This window comes from Xenopus laevis, chromosome 3S (genome assembly GCF_017654675.1).
Source record: "Xenopus laevis strain J_2021 chromosome 3S, Xenopus_laevis_v10.1, whole genome shotgun sequence".
In the NCBI taxonomy this organism is placed as follows: Eukaryota; Metazoa; Chordata; class Amphibia; order Anura; family Pipidae; genus Xenopus; species Xenopus laevis.
The window spans coordinates 78200982-78219927 of record NC_054376.1 but is presented as its reverse complement, the minus strand read 5'-3'; the positions used below and the strand labels follow the sequence as shown (position 1 = coordinate 78219927).

The following is an 18946-nucleotide window of genomic DNA, read 5'->3' as shown; positions in this document are numbered from 1 at the left end:
CTATTCCTTCAATTTGTATGATTCTAATTCAGCCAAATACTGACTTATTCGATCAAAAACAAACCTATTCGACCAAAAAAAAACCTTTGACTTAATTTCGGTTGGTTTTTTTGAAATCGAGTTTAGAAGTTTTTTCAATTCGAAATTCAACCCTTGATAAATATGTCAAGTATTGACCTTCGGAGTGTGACCTTGACGTGTCAGTCGTAATTAAAACAGGCATATAACAAAACTAAAAAATCCCCAGTCTTGTAGACACTTATCGAATATAGACAGAGAATACCGCTCAGACTCACCGCAGGTGCTTTCCGCATTGCAGGCTGCCCATGGATATGGTGTCGGGTGCTGGAGTCCCTTGGTGTCCCACGCAGTATTGAATTGCAGGAAAGGAGACAGTCATAGGCAGTCATAGGCACAGTCATGTGCCTATGACTGTCGACTAATAAAGATTTTGAATTTTAACTACTCTCGGTGTGCAGAAACTCCATTTTCCTTTCTTGTAGACACTTATGAATAATATAAGGTGCTGGTTTCATATTTGGCATTTATATTTTCACATTATATTATATTATAATTATATATTACATTATATTATATTATCATTATATATTATATTATATTACATTATATTATATTATAGTCACATTTATATTTTCTTTAAAAATAGCTAAAATCCCTGTCCATGATTCAAATGAGGGTTTGGGAGTGTCCTAACAGTATCTGCCAGAAGCGCAGTAGAAGATGGATAGCCAATCACAACCCTGCAGTCACACAAGCAAAGACAGGCTTCAGTTCCCTGTGAGGTCAGCCTATCTGAAACAGATGAGCAGGACTAGAAGGGTTTTTGCTTACGTTTTCAGTAAATGTGCCAGAAACACTGCTTTTTTGAGTACTTTCCTTTTATATATAAAAGAGTCTAATGCAGTGCCACATTTTTGTTTTTCATGCAATACCTCTCCTTTTAGGAGAGCGAGATTATGCAGATTAGAATAGAATGGTGGATTTTAGCAACTACATAAACTATATGAACAGCATCCATGGGCCCCATTTTGAAGGCTCATGTGTTTTTTTTGTGGCTGCGGGTAAAGTTTAAAACAGATATCACTAATTCAGTAGTTGTTGAATTAGGAAACTGTTTTAAGGGGGGGGGGGGGTACCTGCAAAATAAGTTTTAGTATGCCAGGCAGTACAATTCAATGGAAATTTGCAACGGGCCTTCATTTTCTATTGTTTGTGGATATTTAAACACTTTACTGTTTAGTAGCTATCTAGTCTGGAATTTTACAGAACTTTCGCTTTGGTCCGCTGCGGTCAGTGACCTTTATTTGATAGTTAGAAACAAGCAGAAAAAGACGTTTAAAAACTATACAATATATAATGAAGACCATTTGAAAAATTGCTAAGGATATGGCAAATATTTTATACTAAAAGTTAACTTTAAATGTTTACTTCCTCTTCAACATTTAAAATGTATATTTGCCTTATATATGTTTTAAACTAATGATGCAATTTGAAAAAGAACACTATGCTATTTACAATGAGAATTTTCCAAATCGAACAGTATTATTTTATATAGCACCTGCTATGGTAATACAATAGTTTTATCATACTTCAAAAAGACACACACAAACCTTGTATTCCCATTGGCATTGACTGCAAAGAGTAGTTACGCATGAGAAAGCTCTAGCATTCCACTTCATCACTTTCAATTAGGAGTGTGTGGTTTCAAGGGAGTTGGGTAAATGCTCACAACAATAAAAAAAAATATTTGGGAAGACTACTACAGTCAATGCAGATTTAGGAACATGAACTCGTTTTAGTGATTATTCATTTAGAATTATAATATAAAAATGAGTTTGTGGCCTTGATTCTAGACTTAGTTTCATAACCCAGTTGTAGGTATATAAGCGCTGTTAAATGTACGGCTTATGAGTTGTTTATTTGAGATATTATTATTATTATCATCATGGTTGAGAATTTAACCTTCACTAAAGGCAAGTGAAATCATTAGCCAATTTTGAAATATAGTCAATGAAAGGATTTGCACATTCATTGCAGAGAAAAAAGGTTGTCTTTCGTTCATAGAAAGACTTAAATAAATACTCCTTCACTCATGTTCCATTTGCCACCATATAGGTGGGTTAAAGGGTAAGGTACTCGCTGAAACCAAACGCTCTATTGAAATAAGGGGAAAACATAGGGACAGCTGGAGGAAAAGGTCGGGAAGGGTAATTATGTCTCTTCTCTACCATTTTATTAGAAATATAATTTTCTAGTACTTCTTACGCTTATATATATTCACAGACATACACAACACAACACAAACCTTTAGTACAATTAATTGTAAGAGAGGTTCTAGGGTCTCTTACTTATGTATACAGTCAATTAAGGCTATTGTCTGGAATGCATTTTTTCTGTAGTCATTGCTTGATTATTATACTAAGTTTGAAAAAAATGATCAATAGTTTTCTTTTGCCAAATATTGGTTTGCTGTTTCTGTCCATACTCCTGCCTATAGAAGGAGAGCTTGGCACCAGCCAGCATGACTGAAGGAAGAGAACCAGTTGCTTTCTGTCCTGATCATTTCACAAGTAACCATGGGCTGGGCTGGGGTGTCATTGAAGGGGATAGACTGAGCAAAAAACACCAAACATATTGTTTTCTATCAATGTTCCTATGGATTTTCATAGAAGTATGTCACAGTCACTTTAACTCGTATTCATATTGCACTTATACAGGCTGCTTCTAACTTGCACCAATGTTTCAGCCTGCTTTAATGGATTGTATGCAAGGTAGCTTAAGGCTTTATTACTTTCAGGGTTTCCTTGTGGCTATGCACACAACTGGCTTTCAGCAAGCATAGTCAGAAAGGGAAGGGACACCATGTAACCACATATTGACACAATTTTTTTGCACAATCTACCATTATGGACACCAATAGTACCTGTATTGGTAAATTACTGTTTACTGTTCTGGCACATGCTAATTTGTAGTAACACATACAGTATATGCTCAAATTCTGGGAAGAAAGCTGCACTGTGAGTAAACAAACATGGTGATATTCCTTCATTTTTGCACCTACAGCTTAGTACTTGAGTTTGTAAAAGAAACTTTTTAGCTTAGGAATGTTTCTGAATGGTTCATTCCTATTGCAGGGATCATTGATACAAGTCTAAACATCTACAACTTTCAATTCAGGCCACAGTAGCCGCGTGACCTTTGCAGAGAAGTGCTAAAAGGAACATGCTAGGGCCTTTTGTACATCTGTGACAGTCCACTGCATTCTCAGAACAGAGATTTCTAGCAACTCAGAAGTCCTAAAGGTCATTCTAATTGGCAAACACTTTTAGGTGGCCTTTGTGGATCTGGATTTATAAATTAACCCATGATCCAAACATCACTATGTCGTGGATATGAGCTACACTTATTATTCCATTATTTGCATGTAATCATAAAAGATTCCTTTTTATAAAATTGTGACTCAAGGCACTGAAATCTCAAGATGATGCTACAATGTAAATGAGTACCTCTAGTTCCATTCCCAGGGTTTAAAATGGCTATAATTATTAACAATTTGAATGTTTTACTGTTAATTACTGCTGTGTATGTGTGTGTATTTTTAATTAGGACTCTAGCCTGTCTTAACAGACTTGAATGTCTGCTAACAATACAGAGCTTGATAAATCAGTCATCGGGTCCTCAGCATTTAGGCAAATATAATTGAACACATTCCCCATTTACAAAAGAAATGTACAGGGTTCTGTAACTTATTTTATGTTATCATACACAGGAGGGAGAGTTGAGAACTACTACCCTGGGGGGGGTTGTAAGTATGAAATACTGGTACTTATGTCCTATAGGATGATATGAACTGTTAACATCTAACTTTACCTGGAATTAACATCTAATGAAAACACAGTTTTGGACACTTTTCATTGCCTCTGGTGTGCACTATACAACTCAGTTATAAAATGAAAACATGTAAAGAATTTCACACAGAATTCTTCATTGGTGGGGAGGGAGCAGGAATAACACTTACAATTTGAATGCTATAGCTAAGGGTTCTAAAATGGGTTTTCTTTAATTTTAAGCTGTTTATTAATATATTTATTTACAGCACATTGCCCACCATGGATGCACTTTCTTAGTTCTTGTGCCAATCCAGCACAATGTGGGTAGTAAGATAAAAAAATCAACGACTGTTTCATTTGAAAAAAATAAAGAAATTAGTAAGTAAAAATAGATTATTTAAGTACAAGTACTCCCCCCCCCAAAGCTTGCTGGTCTTTGTAAAAAATGTAATGCCCCATTCAAAGTGCAGCATTATGAGGTGCACCCCAGTTCTGTCCTTGCCATCTGTATTAGAGCAGGGCCTCCTGCCACTCTGTAGCAGTCAGATTACAATGGTATAAACACCCTTCAAAATACACTTCTAGTAACCCAATACCTTGCTTCCATCCAAAGCAAAATTCCATTAAATCCAGTAATAGGTATGGGTACAAAATAAGCGCAGAAGTAGTGCTGCAAAAAGTGCCTTTATTCACAAACATTCACAACATGTTTCGAGCATCACCGCTCTTTATCAAGTGTCACTCTGTACCTTGCATGTCTAAATGACGTTCAAGGCCAGGCCTGGATTTGTGCTATGGTCACAAAGGCCCAGGCCTAGGACAACACAAATTAAGGGGTGGCATACTGCCCAGCTGCACCTGGAGTTTGGTCACACATGGGGCAATAGTGTCTAGGCTCGCACCAGGTAGAGGGCTGGAAGGAGTAAACATGGAGAGTTCCACAGACAGCCGAGCAACCCTACATGACAGGGTTCATATGAGGGTTCCAGAAAACTGATTAGGGAGTACAAAAGACAAAGGAATTATGAGCATTTAGGATTAGGTCTTATGGAATTACTCCATGGTAGTTCAGAATTGAGAATCTTTCTTTGTTCACACTGTACCGGAGGATGCTATATAATGCGATGCAAATGACAGATTTATATGCCGTTTGTTGTCTATTGATGTATTTAATGTATTGAACTTTTATTGCTATTTATTGCTTCTCTAAGCTTTTTGCTCACTGTGGAAAAGTCTGAGAAACATGCCTCAGTTACCAAGAGTGGCAAAAAAAAAATTAAATCCTTAGTGCTGATGCAGAAAAGACTTCTGCCTGGGAACTGGCTGTGCTCTGTGCCTCTGCAGAGTGCAGCATCTGTGGGTGAAACCTATGCCTTTCCTGACCATCTGCCATAGGGCAGGCATTGTGTTTAGTGCTCTGATGAAGGGTCTACTGCAAGACATCAATTATAATTTACTGACATACCACGTCCTACCAGCTTCTTCCATACAAACAAGATCAGATGTTCCAACTTACTATAGCTTTGATGAAATCATCCTTCTTTTTGGTGAAATACTCCTTTTCAAGGATATGGCTGATATGGCAAGGTGTAATAAACACCACCACAACATTCTGGAAGCAGCAGAGAAACTTAACAGATAGACAGGACAAGTTCTGGGCAGGTGCCAAACAACTGGAAATCTAGGAAACAGGCTGCAAGGCAGGCATAGCATGAGAACTTTAAGTATAGCCATAGCATGCAATGGAGGGTGTTTTGCACAGGTATGGGATCCGTTATTTGTAAACCCATTATCCAGAAAGCTGTGAATTACGGAATGACCATCTTCTATAGACGCCATTATAATGAAATAATCCACATTTTTAAAACTGATTTCCTTTTTCTCTGTAATAATAAATCTGTACCTTGTACTTGATCAAAACTAAGATATAATTAATCTTTATTGGAAGCAAAACCAGCTTTTGGGATTTATTTAATATTTCCATGATTTTCTAGCAGACTTAAGGTATGAAGATCCAAATTATGGAAAGCTCTGTTTCTGTATAACAAGTCCCATACCTGTACCTCCTGAGCTACTGTACTAAAAAAATTATAAGCACAATTGCAAACATTTTGATGCACTGGTCAAAATTGCATCAGACAAACTCCTTCTGGTGACCAAAATTACCTTGGTATTATGGGTAAAACAATGCCAAAAGGAATCTAATATTGAACATTGCAAATGACCCCTTAAGTCTTTACTTTTTAAAAATTATCCGTTATTGATATGGTACTGACACATTTATATGGCACTGTACAGAGATCATACATTATTTTCTGCTATAGTGGAGCTTACAACAAAGGTCCCAATCACATTCATACACCATAGGTTCAGTTTTATCAGGAAGCCAATTAAGTTGCTTGTATGTTTTTGGAGTGTGGGAGAAAACCAGAGTACAGCCATGCAGACAACAGATTGAGCAGATAGAGCTCAGTTAGGGTTAATGTGCCCGGATGGCATTAAATCCCTACACTTCCCGATCTTTCTAGTTGCTGGGCAGATCCCAGTTATTGGCCAAGAGGTGTTGTGACCACTTCCTATTACACTGGTATAGTGAGTGAGAAGGGGTGGATCTTCCTCTTTGGCTTCTGGTGTCGGACACAGTTGGATGTTTCCAGGAAGTCTGGGTACACCAAGACCCAGTAAATTCAGTTTGCCCTAGACGGACCTGAACCTCTAGTTTGGAAGTCGGGGAGCAGGGACACATCGTGAATGAGACTAGTGAGTGGCAGGAATATACAGTAATTGTTATATACTCTCTAGGAGAGACAGTGAGGGATTATAGAAAGAGCAGCTTTGTGCTCCATCAAGGATTGTAGCAGGGAGTAGCGTCTCAGGCTGTAAGATTTGCCTACAGTGAAGGGACCACAGTGGATAGGGTGTCAGGTTTTAGGTTCTCGTCCCTGACTACTACACTGAGTAAGATCCAGACAACGTGTGAGGTATTTCTGCTTGGAGGTATGCTGCACTGCCTTGACTACAGCCTCAGGGAATGTACCTGCATCTACCTTTGATATACTGTCTGAGCTGAGTGCCTATATAATCTGCAAATACCTTTTTACTGATGTTGGATCATTTGTCTCTGACAAATAAAAGTTTGTTCTGTTTGACTGCAAGAACCTCCTGGTGCCCATTTCTTTATTGGTTAAAGCACAGTAGCCTGTGAGAGTTGTAGTTGCAGTACACTGTACCTCCATTTTTCCCCTTTGTGAAGGCCCTGCCTTAAGTGTTAGCGTCCAGTGTAACCCATGCTCTATTATACTAGCTGATGATTAACCCTGTTAGTCTGTATGGTCCAAAAACGTGTTATAATAAGTTATAAACGTTGTTTTACAATCTATACAATCTATATAGAAAGCTTGTTCTTACAAAATGTGAAAATATTAACATACTAAATACTGCAAAGACAATGACTTCTAGAATGTAATTATTAATGTAGCATGTATATTTCGAATTATATGCCAGAATAAAGGAAAGAATATTCTAGCATTTATCAAAAAATGCAATAAATGCCCCCAGGATACAACATAATTGTACTGTTCAGTAATTAGAAATAAACATCCTATTATGGTCTATGGTGTTTTTAATAAAAATACATATTATTTACATAGTCTACATTAAATAAATCTTTCCTTGCTTGCCACTATCAATTCATTAGCTCAGCTAATAAGCTGGTTTTAATTAAATAGTGTGTGTCAGAAAGTGGTGCATGTAGCATCTTCATTCACACTTATACACACTGCAATGTAGGTCACCTAATGCATGCTTGGAGATACAAATCAGTTCAGACTAACACTGTGAAGAGACAGGGGGAGTTACATTAAGCTCTAGTAATGAGATGACAATGGCTAAGCTTTTATTATGCAATATATATATATATAAAAAACAAGGGAAAGTTGTGCTCACTTTTTAAAACCATTAGGCGGGGGTGCAATGAGGCTGTGACCACAAAATACATATAGACAAATACAAGAGTCCTCTGCACTCAACCCATTATCAATATATTTAAGACAGAGACATTTTGTGCATACTGCTACTGAAAAATGCCTTACCCTTTAAAAAAAACAGGGATTGTTTGTCCATATATTGCAATATATTTAAGCTGGCCAACTACGTCAAAGTCATCCCATATCTGGCCAGTCCTATGCTCAATTTTCATCTGATTCATTAAGAATTCTATTACTTCATTATACATTTTGCAAAGGGACTAGGTTTTACCTGCGACTTACTAGCTGCTTTCAAAGTAAAACTCCCAAACTTGGCTGCCCTTTTATTAGACACCAGTGGGATCACCTGACTATAGCTGGGAAGGGTGGGAGCTACAACATGGAGCTGGTCACTGCTCCTGTATAAACTATAACAAACAAGGGAAAGTTGTGCTCACCACTAATTTTTAAAACCATTAGGCGGGGGTGCAATGAGGCTGTGACCACAAAATACATATAGACAAATACAAGAGTCCTCTGCACTCAACCCATTATCAATATATGCACAAAATGTCTCTGTCTTAAATATATTGATAATACAGTATCAGCACAACCCATCTCTCATATTAACAATCTTTCCTGTCCCAATATGGCAGCTTCTCTCTACAACAATGCTCTTTAAACAGCTCTTGACTCCCTTGCTCCTTCTACCACCCGTTACAGCCGACCAGCTAAACTGCAACCCTGGCACATTAGTGTAACCCGGGTACCTCAGAAGATGTAGTAGATCAGCTGAACGACGGTGGAGAAAGTCACGAAATGACCCTAACTTCATCCACTTCAAATTACAATATTAATACACAATATTAAAAGTAACAGTGTTGTTAATGAGCTTTGGAGGAATTAACGATGAACCATCCCGGTAACCTGTTTCCCATAGACCTCCATCCTTACCACAGGGGAACAAAGACGTTCCTTGATGGATGCTGTTGCTGTAATTGTAGCAAATGTGCAGTCCCTATAGGAACCGTCACATGGAGGGGAAGCAATACAACTGTCAAATGGAGGAAATGTGATCTCTTCTGGTAATACTGTACCTTGCCATGGCAGTACGGGTTCCTCAGGCAATTCCTTCCTGGAAGGGAGCTGATTTCTCTGAGGCTTACCTAGTCACATTGTCCCCTCTTTCCAAAAGGGAGACTGTGCAGCATTTTCAGGGGACGTCTGTACTTGGAGGGAGGATGCTGGCTCTGTGGATGACTGTCGCAGTACCACTGGCAAACCTCTGCAGGCAGGACAAGCAGAAACTGTCCTAGACCCACAGTCTCTATCACCTGATCCATAGTTTTTTGTTGCAGGCTGGATTCACATGGTGCAAAATTCCCAGATGCTTGGTTAAAACTCTGGGCTGGATGTTTGTGGAATATGGCTCAGACCTGAATTGCTGGTGGTATACCTCTGGGGTGAGGCCCAGTCTGTCCATGATGGCAGACTTTGTCTGCAGGAAGATTTCAGTATGCTGAGTGTGTTTCACCATTGTGAAGTGGTTCCAGTAAAATCACCCACTAGTCCTCAGGCCTTTTTTGGGCAATGGCTACCCTTTCAAAGGGCATGAGATATGTCTCTGAATCATAAGACTCACAAGTCTCATTTTTAACAGGAGAGGTTGGGGTGTGGTGGTTGCTGATCAGTCTGTAGCACCTCACTCTACTACAATTTTGTAGGCTAAGTGTCTTTAGTATAATAACAAAGAATTCAACTGGGAAAAATGCAATGTATTTGAAACATTGGTTTACATATATTTGTGGGCAAATGCATTAGGGATAAAAACCCCAATGATAGCAGAAGTGATTGGTGACAATACATTAATCATAAAATAGTATATTTTATTAAAATAATGCATATTTTATCTCTTTCAACTCTTCACTATGTAAAAGGTCTATATAATGAATGCTACACAATACAGCAGTGTATTGAAAGGAGCAATACACAGGAAAGAAACCTGTGTACCATGCACCAGCTGGTGCTCCTTAACCTGTATGTCTGAAGGAAACACAACTACGAGGAGAGATCAGGGAAAGATATGTGCCTCCTGTAGATGCCCCCATGAATACAGTACTGCCTAACACAGGAAGTGCTGTATTTATCAGCTGTGCAGGTCTTGCATCTCTGGGCACTAGTGATGGGCGAATTTGCGGCGAATTCCCGTGATTCGCCGCCACCGAATAAATTCGCCAGTGCCATTTCACAAATTTATGCCGTTTCGCAAATTTCGCCCCAAAGTCGCCCATCACTACTGGGCACTCATGGTGGGTGGGGTGCAAAGTGTATAAAATGCATCAGCTTGTTCTTATTTCTCACAATTTGAAGTCATGTTATCAAGTCATGTACTGTAATATTTTACTAAGTAGAACAGAAAATTTAACCTGACAATATAAGAATGCTTACAACTAAGTTCAAATTTACAGACTTAACTGGATATATTAATGGTTTAGAGGCACCCAAACTACCAGAGAAATTACAAATGTGCATTTCCTGCACTTCAGCTTTGCCCAAATCAATGTCTTGCATTGCTAGACGTAGGACATCTTTGCCTGACAGTATGAAGTGTGAGGAGAGAGGACTGCTGTCTTCTTTAAACTGAAGCATAATCCAGCCATATCCATTTTAGTTTAGAGATCAGCTATAGATGAGCTTATACAAAGACAGTTTCAGCAACAAAAGAAATGCCAAGATCATGCCAAGGTTGAAGCTGGAATTGGTTGTCAGTCCTGTGTCGTTGCACAATATACACAATATACACTTTAGGGCTAGTGGCTTCATAATTATAATGGGCTAAATAAACAGATCTCTTGTATTAGATGAGAGATTCAATAGCAATTCTGGTAATTTAAACCATGAAAACGGTTAGTTTTAAGTGTGTGTTTCTGTGGATGATTAGGGAACACACATGCCTTCAGCTCAGCTCTTTGAAGATGTATAGCAGAAAATCATCTAGAATAAATTGGTCAACAAGTGAAGGTCCCAGTGCAATGCTAATATATGTCTGGTGTAAGATGTGCCAGGAGATCAGCGTGCCTCTCACCTCCCAGCATATCCTTCTCCATGCATTTGTGTGCATGTGTGGCCAAACGTGGTCCCTGCTCCCTTGTGGCGGTGCGTGACATGACATCAGATGTTCGTTCCATGCCGCTGAGCGTCATGACATCAATTTGAATTTTGACGCCAATTATCAGTGCCCAAGCTGGCTTCTTGTTACAGATCCTGCTCAAGCCTTATTATTGTGTATGTATTACACTTGCCTGTCTGACTATGAATCTTGCTGCCTGCCTTGACCTTCTTGCCTTTTCTTAGACCACGTAATTGCCTAATCCTTGTCAGTGCTTCGCTTCACGCACCTTCTCTGGATTGTTCAGGTTCCCTATGGTTCCACAGAAGAAAGTTTTGGAGCCCCAAAAGGGCTTCGGTGAAAACTGGAATCTGCAGGGGTTTCCCTGTTCATGAAAGAATTCCAGCTGCCTTTAAGGTCCCTGACTAATGAGTTGTTACATCTGGGCATCTGCTATGGGGGATTACACAATGCTAGGACCTCAAGTTAATTGGCCTTCAGACTGGACGGGTGTATCTAGAAGAGCAAATAAGTATTCTACTCAAAGTTCACCCTAACTAGATTTTGGGTCTGGCACTATAGCCCTATGAATGATTTAACTATATTTACTGTATACGGTTTTATCTAATATACAAAATATACTTTCAACCCCATTCCACAATAAGTTTGCTTGGATACCAGCAGGTAAATAAATGTGTGCAATATGTTGAAGGTTGTTTTCAGCGTACATACAGTCAGAGTGGCTCCTGGTGAAATACTCAAAATCTTTCCAAACAAAGCACTCTGCATACCCGTTTATTATAATGATGGTGAAGACCTGGCATGATGATAAATTATGCCTCAATATTTTTGGCTATTTTTTCAGCTTTTCAATGTAATTTCAGTGGTTAGTGTGTACATTATATCTAAAACAAATTGTGATATCTTAAAATATTGCTGAAAACTGTAAATTACAATCATTAGTGTATCAGTCTATTGTGGTCGGTTTAAAGACAATTATTTTCAGTTTGTTTCATTGGCTTTCCTATTTTGCATTGCTCTGATATAATTCAATTCCCTTCTGCCCCACTTGCAACTTCTTCAGTAAAATGTGTCTCATTTAGTTAATGTCATTGAGTAACTTCTAGGGTATGTTGCGAATTCAGTCATAATCTGAACATCTACACAGTTTTGCACTTATGCTGAATGAATACTGTTGTCAGTCATCAAAGGTAATGTACAGCTCTATAAATAAACAAAGGCCTGTTTGAAATTTTTCTGTATTGGCCTGTTTTGAAATCTTTATTATGTCTTCTGGCAGGAGTCATACTGTCATGGATTTCTATAATAATATTTGTTTGTGTGCACAGAAAATAAACATGATTTCACTGTACCTTTAGGGGGCTGCCCAGACATAATTCCTAGGATAAGTAAAAATAAATTATTAAGATAATTAAATAATGGCTGTGAACATTGTAATAATGGACCGTAAGAATCGGCATCATGGATTCAGATGGAATGAAACAGACTACTTAATCATTTACAGCATCTGCAAACATAAATTATGTTATATATTTATATCTATATTTAAATTCTAGATTTAGATAATGGATTGAGAAATCTGTAAACATTGCTTAGAAGTCTACAATTTCCATTTGATTGTAACATGATAAAAGTTAAGAATTAACTTTTAGCGTGTTTGTAGTTTACTGTGGTTTATAGCGACCCTTTTCTAACCCTAGAGCCATGTGGCTGTTAATTAAAGTACTAATTTGCACCCATCACAGAACTCTTCCCATAACAAGTATGATGCCACCTACCCCCCTTAATTCGCCCCCCCCTCATAGTACAATCCTTCCTTCAGATGCAGCCCATCCCCCTGCCCCAATCTTGACTGGGCAGGCAGAGCAGTTTCATGGTATTCCCCAAGGTCCCTAAAATAAAAGGATTCAGAAACTTCCATAATTGTGGACCTTGAAAAAGTACAGTGTTCTCACTTTGACTTTTTTCACTCATTGTCTCCTTTGTTTTAGTAAAGAATTAAGAAATTAAAGCATTGATTGATGTTTCTGGGTCTGTGGCAATGGTAGTTAGGATACTATTGATTTTATTCCCCATCCCACTTGTGATAAAGTTAGGGTAAAGTGAATGTCTAAAATTCCATGGTCCTTTTGACCCAACTCCTGCACAGAATGGCATAACCATAAATGTAGCAATGTACCCATTTACCAACAAACTGTTGTATATATCTTACCCCTAGAGGAATATGGAATTCCTATTCAGTCAATCCTAAGAAAAGGGAAAATCATTTTAGAAATGCATGTCTTTAAGAGAGGACAAACTGACTCTGGTAAAAGATTGAACACAGTCTACTGATGTACAGTAACATGCTTAAGGGGCCCTGGGATAACCTCCACCACTGCCTGGTGGTAGTTTAATTTTTCCTTGAATTACTGGAACACTGCAATACTGCAAATTGTTGTAACAGGTTTAGGTGCAATTGTGCTTGCAATTATTGACGCACTGCCATATAGCATGTGTAATCTTAAGTATAGCTCAGAACCTGCCCCTTTGAGCAGTTGTGAGAAGAAGAGGGCCACAGAGAATAGGAGTTCTTGAGCACCATTAACTACTCTAAGGAGGTCATTGAGATTTGTGCCGCTTACCGTGCACCAATTTAGTCAGGATGCTGTCCAAGCAACCAAAAACTCCACTCACAAGTCATATATCTATATCCTTAGTATATATATATATATATATATATATATATATATATATATATATATATATCCACTAGCCAATTGACTCATTGTAGACTAGTATAGATCTGATGCTTAGATGGGGGAGGCATTTCTGTCTAGGATTCACTGATCATTCATTCATCAATTCATCTAATTATTTATCAAATCTTTTGTATCACATAGGTAGTACACACAACCTCAAGCAGATTACCTTTGAGTTTAAGGGATCTGGAGATCATGTTCTCCAAGTAAAAGTCATAGGAGTGTAATGTGTGATAAGTTCAATAAAACAAATGAATCTAGTTATTATGGTTTTCATCATCATGTGAATGACTATATACCTTTTTTGTGTAACAGATGTGCTATGCTCCGTCTTGTTGGGTGAACCCATGCATTAATGTTTTCTGAGTTATTCAAGCTTGATTGTGTGGCTTAGACCCATATGTATTATAAACTAACAAATCTGCAATCCATAAAATCATTTTTGTGTTGGCAAACATCCAGCCTCAGTTTCAAAAAACACATTAACAAACATGACAGTATTTTGCATCTGTAAGGATTAAATATTTGTCATTCTTTCTACATGTTTTGACAAACACTCTGCGTAGTTAGGTGTATCTCAGTTCCCCCGCATCTGTGTTTTGTAGTGGCTGCAATTCATACCCTGCAGAAGCTTTTCTTTTCTTATGAAATATATTGGCAATGTACATTATATATTACCGGATGAAATATATTGTATGTCATATTTTTGTGTCACAGAGATGTATTATTAAGAAACACCACTAACATGTTAAGAAACATTTATGAAAGCAAATGCAAAACGCATTACTGGGTATGTTTTGAATTCAATTAAATTATTAATAATGGTACTGTCCTCAAGTACACACTCATTACAAATTATTTGTAGCACCAGTGGACTGGTTAAGCCTACATGGATGAACTGCGTATAAGGGCAAACAACAAGCAAAGTACACAATACAGGACATTTGTCATGAGTCCTCAATCTAATATGTAGTCTTTGGCATCCAGTCCATGGGTTTGTGTGTGATGTTTTATTTAAAAAACATTGAGTGCAGTAGAGTGTCTAAGTGCAGTCCTTCACCTGAAATGTCTAGTTTTGGTCATAAAGAGCATGACATTTGTTCATAAAATACAAAGAATTCAAATATTAGAACACTCTCAGTAAAGCAACATTGAGATAAAAGAGTTTTTAGTGAAACGCAAGTTCATATAAATTAAAATTCTTAAATTTATTACAGTGTGCAAAATGGTAACTTTAAAAAGATCCCAATCATTTCTTTATTCCAAAACAGTTTGCCTTGTGTTCACAATTCACATTTTAGTAAGACTATGCAAATGTAAAAATTGTCTACAGTAAATACAGAAATCCATTTTTTGACTTTGCCTACAAATTACTTCAAACTGGTTAATGACAAAATATAAAACAATTGAACACCGGAAAGAAAATATTTTACGTTGAAATCAATCAGGTATACAAGAAATAAAAAAAGCACTTCTTGAATTCATTACGGTATATTGACTTTAACATGCTAGAGATATCTATTGTGCACATAGAGCTCTACCAACAAGATACCTGCAGTAAAAATTATTTCATTTGAAGGGACAATTTCTAATGTGACACGTATAAAATTTCTCACATACTTCAGATAGAAAAGAAGAAAGCGTCTTGGTGAGCTTAGTTAAACTCATCTAAAATGTAAAAGCAGTACAAGTTTAACAGCACTGGTTACAAGATCATAGAAGAATTCCCCATGGATTGGGCTTTTTATTGTTTACTGTACTTACACACAAGTCTAAAGTTTCTATTGATAAAGAATCTTTACAGTGTATCATTAATAAGACTGTACAGTTCACTTCATGCATAATATATTATTATATCCATTTTGAATGCAATGTTTACATGGCTTGGCTGAGAACACTTTTCACTGGTGCAGGAAGTGAACTTATGAGATATTACAAGATGAAATATGAATGTTGCCATCTAATATAAAAAGAAGTGCTTCTCGTTTACTGCAAATATTTAATTATTATCCTGAAAACCACATACAGTCCATCATCAGAACTTCTGGACCCCCTTAAATCAAGAGCCTCTACATCTTATCATAAGGACATATTTGGGGTCTGTCTGGCATCTTGAACAGGGATCACATTTGTTTAAGGACAAGAGGTTGTAAAGAGTCTCCTCCTTAAAAAAAAAAGTAATGATTGCTTCATAGAGGAACCAAAGAGGGAAATCAAGAAGTGATAGAGGCTTTAACCAAAAAAGGCAGAAGCAGAAATAAGTCTACAAGAGCATAGTATGTCTTCAGCCAAGCAATGGACTAGAAATCTGTAGATAAGACGTCTTATAGTTGGATAAAAAGATGCGGTCCTTATCTAAAGTTTAGGGCCGACTAGTCATAACTTTACAGAAAATAAAGTGCTAGAATCCTCAAAAATTCATTGAGGAGGGGGATTTAACAGAAAGAATAAAATATAGTATAGTATTTTTTTAAAAAAATTTTTGTTTTTTGTTTTTTAAAAAATTATTAACACCCACCGTGATTATTGACAGTGATAATAGTGTTCTTTTATTTAACTTAGAAGAAGAGAGCCCAAAAAAAATGTGAAGTTGTGAAATTTTGAAAATATAAATGAAAAATAACAAATAAGAAATAAAAAATGAAAAAAAATATGAAAAAAATATATAAAAAAATAAAAAAATGAATTTATTCGGTGAATTAATAAATGCCAACGATTTCTCTCCAAGTGATAGTGAATGCAGTATTATTCATTACTTAAAACACATTCATTGTGCAGTAGGTGAAAATTAATGTGATTAATGAATATTTAGTGTGGGTTAAACTTCCCCTTAGATTTTTTTCCGTTTAAGATCCACACTCTATGGATTAGAGGAAAGATAACGTAGAATACTTTGCCACAATTCCGGTACAACCGGTTGTGCAGCTCACTCACCAAATGTGAGTTAAGGGAGAGCGTCTGATAGGTCCTGTTCGCGCTGTTTCCACTCTTTTTCTACTATCCGGGTTGTTGCAATAGGGATAAAAATAGAGAGGGGCATGTGCAGGGATCACTTTAAAACAGTTTAATAGAATAAAAATACACTCACAAACACGATCGGTAAAACTGCAAAAGGATTGGTAAAAGTCCCGCGAAAGTCGCTGTGTCTCCTTGGCGTCCCTCGGAAGATACAGACGTCTCTCTGGATCGGGTACTCCTGCAAATGGTTAGCGTGGTCCTTTTCGCTTACGCGTTTCGCCTGGCTGGCTTCTTCCTGAGCCTTTTGCAGTTTTACCGATCGTGTTTGTGAGTGTATTTTTATTCTATTAAACTGTTTTAAAGTGATCCCTGCACATGCCCCTCTCTATTTTTATCCCTATTGCAACAACCCGGATAGTAGAAAAAGAGTGGAAACAGCGCGAACAGGACCTATAAGACGCTCTCCCTTAACTCACATTTGGTGAGTGAGCTGCACAACCGGTTGTACCGGAATTGTGGCAAAGTATTCTACGTTATCTTTCCTCTAATCCATAGAGTGTGGATCTTAAACGGAAAAAAATCTAAGGGGAAGTTTAACCCACACTAAATATTCATTAATCACATTAATTTTCACCTACTGCACAATGAATGTGTTTTAAGTAATGAATAATACTGCATTCACTATCACTTGGAGAGAAATCGTTGGCATTTATTAATTCACCGAATAAATTCATTTTTTTATTTTTTTATATATTTTTTTTCATATTTTTTTCATTTTTTATTTCTTATTTGTTATTTTTCATTTATATTTTCAAAATTTCACAACTTCACATTTTTTTTGGGCTCTCTTCTTCTAAGTTAAATAAAAGAACACTATTATCACTGTCAATAATCACGGTGGGTGTTAATAATTTTTTAAAAAACAAAAAACAAAAATTTTTTTAAAAAAATACTATACTATATTTTATTCTTTCTGTTAAATCCCCCTCCTCAATGAATTTTTGAGGATTCTAGCACTTTATTTTCTGTACTTGGAGATCATCTCAAACAGGTGGAGGAGGACCTGCAAGTGCTGAACTGTGGGGAAACCAAAGTTTGTCCTTGGATACAACCTGATATATTTAGTCATAACTTTAGTTGGCCCATGAATCAGTTTTGTGTTCGAACGACATTATAGTACCCGAGCTAGTGATGGGCGAATTTATTCGGCAGGTGCGAATTCGCGGCGAATTTCCACGTTTCACAGACATCTAATAAATTTGCAAATTTGCAGCGAAAATTCATCGGCTCAAAGATCTTTTGACGTGAATTGACTCCGGCAACGATTAAAGGACGCCCATCGAGAATTGTCAACGTTGTCAAAATAGTCGTTTCAAAAATGTTTTGCCAGTTTCGCGATTTTCGTGACGAAGCAAAAAGGGCCCATAACTAACCCTAGCTGCTAGTATGAGGTCAGGCTATACACTAGCGCTTGCACAGGGCAAACCTGACCTCAACAATAGGTAGTATATTTGTTATAAATAGAGAAGAACTAGGCTACAGTCATTTTCCAATTGTGCTGAGGAAGAAGTGGTTGTACTGAACACTAAGCAGTAGCAGATACTGATGCTTCAAAATAAATGTACAAAATGTGGAGTTGTATGACACAATCACAGTAGTGAAGGAGTGGTACAATTAGAGGACTAATATTATTAATAAGGCATTGTGACCTGAAGACACACTCTCCTAACTTTGATTGATATATGTTAGGAAAATGGTAGCCCTTTCATAAATCATTTATTCTACTGCATTCATTTTAAGCATTTTATGCCCTTAGATAATAAAATGCAACCATTGTCAAGTTTTCTGCTTCCAGAGCAGGGTGGCTAAAAGTAATCTGGCATGCTTATGCTTTAAACTGTGATTTTTTTGTACCATGTGTTTGTACCTTTCTATATTTTTCTAAAATCCATGTTTTAGGATAAATACACAATTATATATTGCTAAATTGTGATGTGAATTTTAAAAAGCCATAAACAAATAGGCTAAAAACAACTGAGCATGCAAAGTATATTTTGCTTAAATTATGCTTGATAATTAATGGGGTACAGGCTATCAATAGGTAGGAAGTGCCTAATTTACTTTCTTCACAGAGATTCCTTTACAACATATATATGAATTGTTGAAAACCTGTTGAAATCATGTAGAAGTCAATGGCAGATGGTCCTTTAACAATTGGAATATGCTTTTCACCTTCGGGATTCTCAATAGTTTCTGGCTGTTTGCGTTGGTTTACATTCAATAATCCAATAAATGCGAGTT

General features: G+C 37.1%; 1 pseudogene; it reads right to left on the bottom strand.

The window, feature by feature from the left end:
• Positions 1-11019, bottom strand: part of LOC121402038 — a 43367-nt pseudogene extending 32348 nt beyond the window's left edge.
• Between the last annotated feature and the right edge of the window lie 7927 nt (positions 11020-18946).